At 38.6% G+C, this 7,175-nt stretch overlaps 1 long non-coding RNA gene across 1 annotated transcript; it reads right to left on the bottom strand.

Annotated features, from left to right (window-relative positions):
* Nucleotides 1-546: 546 nt before the first annotated feature.
* LOC140707793 (uncharacterized) lies at nucleotides 547-1,983 on the bottom strand. Its single transcript, XR_012087974.2, has 2 exons — nucleotides 1,857-1,983; nucleotides 547-1,268 (listed from the first exon to the last, which is right to left on the bottom strand). It is a non-coding gene; the product is annotated as an uncharacterized LOC140707793 (long non-coding RNA).
* Nucleotides 1,984-7,175: the final 5,192 nt, after the last annotated feature.

Below are 7,175 nucleotides of genomic sequence, written 5' to 3'. Positions count from 1 at the left end.
AGGTAACAGCATTCCATGTCTAAGTCGCACTGGCCATGTGGCCACAGAAGATTGTCTTTGGACAAACACTGGCTCTATGGCTTGGAAACTGGGATGAGCACCGCACCCTGAAGTCGAACACGACTGGACAAATATTGTCAAGGGGAACCTTTACCTTTACCTTTATCTATTCACCTTCACCCAGCCATTCAGCAAGCCCAGGCAGTGATGAATATATCAATGACTTCCTTAGTGTGAAATGATGAGGGGGGGGGGGAAATGCAGCTGGCTATTGTAACACTTTTAAGTTCTATGGGGATATTTGCTTACTTGGATAAGTATTGATGAACCTCGTAAATAAAATTTCACAAATTGAGTTTTTCTTATTCACAGTTACATAACAACCAACATGAGGAATTATAACAATATTTCATTGGGGTTACAGTCTCATTGGCATACGATGGCCCCTCACCCCAAATCCTTGAAGATCTCTCCCAGCAGCTTCATATGGGTGTTGAATATTACAAGGGATGGGGTAGCGGGCCAAAGAACAAACAGAAGCCATGGTTTTCTGTTAAGACAACTTTATTTGCAAAGAAAGAGAACCAAAATATGAAAGATGCAGAAAATTTCTTATAATCTCAGTCAGTGGAAGAAAGCTTCTGAAATGTTTCATTCTTTGCTGGAAGAATGAAATTAGTGAAGATTACATCACTAGTTGATGGTAATCAGTAAGAAACAAGCAGCCCAAGAAATACAATTATAAATAACAAACTGAAGAGTGGAAGGTATTGACAAATATAAATATTTTGCAATCTAATTTAATGAACACTGAGATCATATACCTTGCATAGAAGCCGGAATAGAGATAGCCAGAGCAGCCTCCTTAAGACGAAGAATGCCATATGGAACAAAAATCATTGTGTGGTGCTATATGTTCTTCCTATGGTAAGCACATAACCATAGATTTTAACACAGATTTTAAGAATAGAATCATTGAAAATGTGGATGTAATTGTAGGATGCTAACAATTCCTTGGATCAAGACACAGATTCACAAAGGAGTACTGAGGAGGATGAATAAAGACCAGGAAATCAGAAATGACATAAAATGCAGAAAGACTTTTTCGGCTACATAATGAGAACAAAAAAATACAGATGGATACAGCTAATCATAAAAGATAAAAGGGAAGGAAAGGGGGAGAACTTGCTGAATTACCTTAGAGACTGATTTGAACATTGCTGCTTAGAGCTACCACGTCCTGAGTCAAAGCAGTCATCAGATCTCTGCTAGGAAGGGAATGGACAACAATAACAGTAATGCGACAAAACATTGCAAGAGGTTTGTTCGGTTGGTCGGTGAGTCATTTTTACCCCTCCTTTCGCCTTAGAGGACTCAGTTGTATACAAGCATACAATAACTATACAAAACATGAAGTATACAAAGGTGGCACATACATCATTAAAAGGCAATATTTAAATCTAAAAATATTAAAAAAGAAACAAACAAGTACCACTCTGAAAAATATCCTTTGCTTACCCGCAAAGGATAAGTGAGCAATGCTATTCTCTTTGCAAGATTCAGAATATGCTCAACAAAACTACATCCACCCTGGAATGCTTAATCCCTTCTAGACAGAGATTAGAAAAATCACTTACTTGGATTGCAGCCCCTATAATCTTTCAGCTAGCATGGCCACTATTTCTAAGCTCTGAGCTGGGGGGTCATAGTCACCCATCTGCTGGTTAACCTTTCACATTTCTGTTTCTAGCAACACAAGCATCCTCAAGAAGATGAGCTAACTGATACTTTTAGAGGAATGGAAAATACAGGCTGAGTAGCAAAATACTATGGTAATGCTTGAGCCCTTAATTTACCTGGAATGATGTTGGAGAGCTTGCAAGGCCATATTCACTGAGATGTGACCATCTCCCATAATCCATTTATACTATATGGTCCAGCTCTTTCTGACATACAAAGGAAAATGGTAAATGAACAAAAACATAATGCAGTTTAGCAATCCATGAAATATGACATCATTCTCAGAGAAAGAGAATGAGTAAGCTTATCATCTGTCTTGTCTTCATGCACTGATATGGTCCAATTATCCCTGTCTGTGGTCCTTTTTTTTTTAAAGAACCACTGAGATGTAATTTGTAGATAATTTCCTGATGTTTTGAGTCAAAGAAAGGTGAGGACACTTTTTAAAGCCGAGCACAAATGTTTCTTCATCATCTTTCCATATAAGAAAATGTTCAGAGGACTCTACAATCTTAACCCAAGAATGTTAGACACCATGTGTGAACATGCTGACCCCAACTGAAAAAGCTCCTTTGGGGGTATAGGGAGAAAATCCAGTTTGTCTTAAACTTAAATTGCTGTGCCGCATCCAGAAGAGCTACCAAGCGGAAAAAAGCTCAGCATGAGGTCCGGCTGGTGGAGATTGTCCATAATGAATCAACTCTTTGGGGATATGAGTCAAACCAATACTTATGGTGTAAATTAAATCGTATTCTGTATTTGGGCTGCCAATTGTCTTGCTTTCTTAATCTTGCTGGCTAACTGTTGTACATGTTTCTCATCTTTGCTACTCATCCCAGGTGGGTGGAATTCTGCGAACAAAGGAAAGAGCTGAATAGTCTCAGTGCGTTCCTAACAGCTTTATGATTCAGTAAGAGAAGCACTGAATAGCATTAATTTGTGGTAGACATTTGGTTTTTCCTTTCTTTTGTTAGAAAGTATAATATATATTTTTTTAAAAAATCAGTAAAGATATATGCCAAAAAGTATATTTAACAAAAGGCTGGAGAAAACAATGGACCTAACAAGGAAACAAAAACAAATTCAATTTCTGGGGAATAACCCAGGGTAAAGGCATGTAACAGCTAGAAAAAAGGGATACATGTCAGTGCAGAAGGATTTCCAGTTGCCAAGATATACTGTAGCTTGTTGGAGTGGGAAAGAAATTTGATTTAGCTGAGTTTTATTTTTAGTTTTATTTTAATAAATTGATCCAGTCTGGGATCTGTGAGGCTGTTAATGAAACCCATATTGTTGAGCGTCTTACCATCGTGGGGGGAAAACACAATGTTGGTTTACCCCACCCCACCTTTTTTCCCCTTTTGGAATTGTTTACAACTAAATACACAAAGTGTTTATAGCTGAAAAAAAAGGGACACATATGGCAATTAAATTTAGACCCTTCTTCTTCTTTGGAACTCTGGGACTTTTCAAAGTGAAACTGTTATTTTTAGAGATGGGCACTGTGACGGCTGCGATGACGTCACCTGCCTGTCACTGGTAGTGCTGGAGCTCATCTGCCTATAGCAGGGCAGGAGGTGGGACTCCAGGGGGTGGAGTTATGTATATAAGGGGGGAGTGAATGATGTGTGGGAAAAAAAGAGGGACCAGATAGGGTTCGGTTAGGAACTTGGTTAGGGTGTTAGGGCCTGTTTATTCATGTTATGAGGTACTGTGCTAGTGTAGGTCTGAATGAGAGAGTGATTGAGGGGATACTTTATCACATTGATTGCCTTATTTAGTTTCCACAGTGATTTACTATTATTTATGTTTACTCAATAAACAATCCTTTTTATTTTGAAATCCATACCATTGTCTGATGAGTCAGATCAATAAGTGTGGTTGGTGGCAGCATGAATAAAGTGTGAATGAGAGTGATGTGACCATTGTGACGTGAAAGGAGGATGTCACAGGCACAAATGAGAAAAAATGGTGATTCATGATTCATCAAGGCTCATGAATCATGAATTGCAAATTGATAATTTTTTTCTGATGAATTGATGAACCAATTCATGGTTCTCTGAAGATGCTGGCCACAGAGACTGGCGAAACGTTAGGAAGAACCACTTTCAGAACACGGCCAAGAAGCCCGAAAAACCCACAACCATGATGAACCAATTCATAATCTTGAATTTAAAACCCTATCGAGTGCCCATCCAAGCACACAGAGATACCAAATTCACAGGAAAGCTTCCTTTAACTCTCATTAGAAGCCTTGTATGTTTGATGAAACGTGGGTTTCAGAAGTATGAATTATACACCCACAAGGAGTCCCCCCCCAGGAAAGTTCCCCAAAGACACCTAGAAAAACTAAAATCACCAGGAAGCTTCTAATAAATCTCCTCTACAATCTCTCCATGTTTGATGAAGATTGGGTTTCAGACATCTAAGTTATACACCCACAAAATAGTTCTCCCCAGAAAAGTGACTTTTAGCATCTGGCTTGGAGAAACACAATCTTTGCCAAATTTGGAGGGATTGTAGAGGAGAGTCAAGGGAAATTTCTTTGTGATTTTGGTGTCTTTAGGTCCCTGGAAGGGCATTTTCCTGAGGGAACCCTATTTGTGGAAGTATAACTTGGACATCTGAAACCCAATCTTCACCAAAATTGTAGGGATTGTAAAAAAAAAGAGTCAGAGGAAGCTTTCGTGCAATTTTGGTATTTCTAGATGCTGGGGGGCATACCCAAATGAATCAATGAATCAAAAATCACTAAAAACTCATTGATTCATATTTGTCAGGGGCATTAATTTGCACAAATATGAATCAAGTTAGTGATTTTTGAACACATTTGGTGAATTGTTTTTTTAAAGTTGTATCCATCTCTAATTATTATTGTTCTTCTTTTCCTGCACCCTCTCCTTTTATTAAAAAGCTGGTTAATTTTTTGCTAGTGCTTTATTTGACTTATTTTCCCCCCAGTTGTATGCTTTTGTTTCATTGTGTTCTCTTTCAATTTAAGCACAGTTAAAATGTGAATGGCAGGAGGCACTCATTAATACCTTAGTCTAATGGTTTCCAAATGTGAGCCCCCAGATATTCTTGGGCTATAACTTCTAGAATAACGAAGTTGAATGCTCATCAGCATAACAAACCAAAGTGGGGCTTCTTTGAGTTTTAGTCCTAAGAACATTTGGACCTCCAGTTTGGGAACCACTTCTGTAGTCCACTGAGAAAGGGCATAATCACTATGATACATTAATTTCTGTGTGGGATTGGTGGGGAGAGCTGTCAGCCCAATGCAGAACTTAAGTTAGATGATGGAGGTTTTGAGAAATGCAGATAAAACTGCGAGATTTTCACATTCTTAACTCAATAATGCATTGATTTCCTTTCCATCAGCTCCCATTACCCTGCAGGCCCTTCAATATTTGAAAGGAGTTAGACTGACTCATCTATAAAGACTTCTGTACAGTATTTATATTGCATTGGTATGTCAAGCTGAATTCATCAAGGTTAGGCAGGCCAAGACTCAGAAGAGTCAGCAATGCTTTTGTGAGGCATGGTTTCTTTCCCACATATTGTCTCCCAAAGCAAAATATGTTGAGTACTTCTTGGTCACTTACATGTTGGAAAAGAGGAAGATGGGGAGTAAAGGATTACACACATATATCAAATTGTTCTCTGTGTAAGGAGATATCCTGGGGTTGAGAAGCAGCACCTGGCATTCATGGCGTTGCATTTCCTGTGGACTCTGTAACATTGTTCTGTGGGCATTGGGAACCAATAGGAAGAACATATTGCATAGCTGTACAGCTAGCTTGTCTCATGCAAGAGTTGCCAGAGTAAATTGCTTCTCTAGCTAACTTGAAGTCATATTTGTATCATATTCATCTGAGACAGAATTGCTACTTGTGACAGGTTGAGGATGGGATGCTATCCTGAAAATATGAAAAATAAATATTAGCCTGAAGAGTGTTATTAGCATAAGCATTTGCAAAGTCCATGAAAGCTCATGCCAGTTGAACTTCTCAGTTTCTAAGATGCCACTGTGCTGCTTTTTCCCCCAACAGACTAACACGGCTTCCCCCTTGATATACCATGGAATGTTTTATTTATTCTTTGTCATTGTATTTATGGAAACTAAGCCAGTTGCTTTGCCTGTTGTGGGCTTCAGGAGAGAATCAAAGAAGCTTGCACAAGGATATTTGCACAATTCATAATGAGGTGAAATGTGAACCACCACCCACATGTATGCAGTAGGACTCTAATCACTTTTAATAAGAAGCATTAGCCTTAATTCAAAATAATGTGAGTAGAACTCCATACTATATTTATTCTTGTGGACCTGAAGGATACTACTGCTTGTGCACATGCTTGTATGGCTGGTTGTGCAACTACTTGTGCAATCAGGTTTGCAGCCAATCATTTAAGCAGTTATGCAAATGAAAACTGCACAGGATTCCCACTTGTGCATAGTCTGGGACTAGAGATACCACCAGTCGTGTAGCACCTTTGAGTCTAACTAGTTTATATTTTTCATAAGTTCATGTGTGTTCAAGTGCACTTCTTCAGATGGATAGAGAAGCTGTTTTCAGAGGGGAGTTTAAAACTGTTGGCAGTGAAGGTGTGTTGGAAGAGGACAATAGGATTTGTTTTGGGTGAAGACAATCACTAACAGACATCAGGCAGTGATTAATTCCATCTCAGTGGTAGTGGTTGGAGCCTGTTGTTGTTATAGGTTCTTGATTCGCCTCTGACTTATGGTGGCCCTGTGAGTGAGTGATCTGTAAAATGTCCTGTCCTCAGCAGCTTTTGCAAACAGAAGCCTGTAGATTCCTTTAGGAAGTCAATTCATCTCATATTTGGTTTTCCTCTTTTCCTGCTGTCTTCACTTTTTCCTAGCATTATTCTCTGTATCATAGGATTCTTCTTCTAAGGAATCTTTCATTCTTTTATCTTTTCTATATAAATCTTCAGTATACTGTTTCCACCTTCTCCTTATTTTGTCCTGGTCAGATAGTGTGCTTCCCTATTGGTCTTTTAGCATTCCTAATATAGGCTTAAATTTCTCTTTGGTTTCTTGGATCTTCTGAACGAGATCTCCTGTTTTTCCTCTTTTGTTTTCCTCTTCTATTTCTTTGCATTGGCCATTATAATAATTCTCTTTATTGCTATGCAACAGTCACTGAAAAGCTGCATTTAGGATTCTGACCCTACTTCTGTCGCTTTTTTCTTTTGCTTCTCTCCTGTCCTTAACAAGTTAGTGTTCTTTCTCAATCAGTGGCCAGTAAGGTGCTTCTACAAAATAAAAAAAAGGAGTGAAGGTATTACACATCTGTTGTTTCTCCCAAGAAGGAGAAACATATTACTAAAGATGTGAGAATTTTATTCCTTCCCCCCCCCCTTTTTTGAAGAACATTTCAAAATTTGCAAATTCCTTCATAATTGGAATG

Source organism: Pogona vitticeps, chromosome 5, assembly GCF_051106095.1.
Source record: "Pogona vitticeps strain Pit_001003342236 chromosome 5, PviZW2.1, whole genome shotgun sequence".
Taxonomy (NCBI): Eukaryota; Metazoa; Chordata; class Lepidosauria; order Squamata; family Agamidae; genus Pogona; species Pogona vitticeps.
The sequence above is the reverse complement of the archived record's forward strand: the minus strand, read 5'-3'. Positions and strand labels throughout refer to the sequence as shown.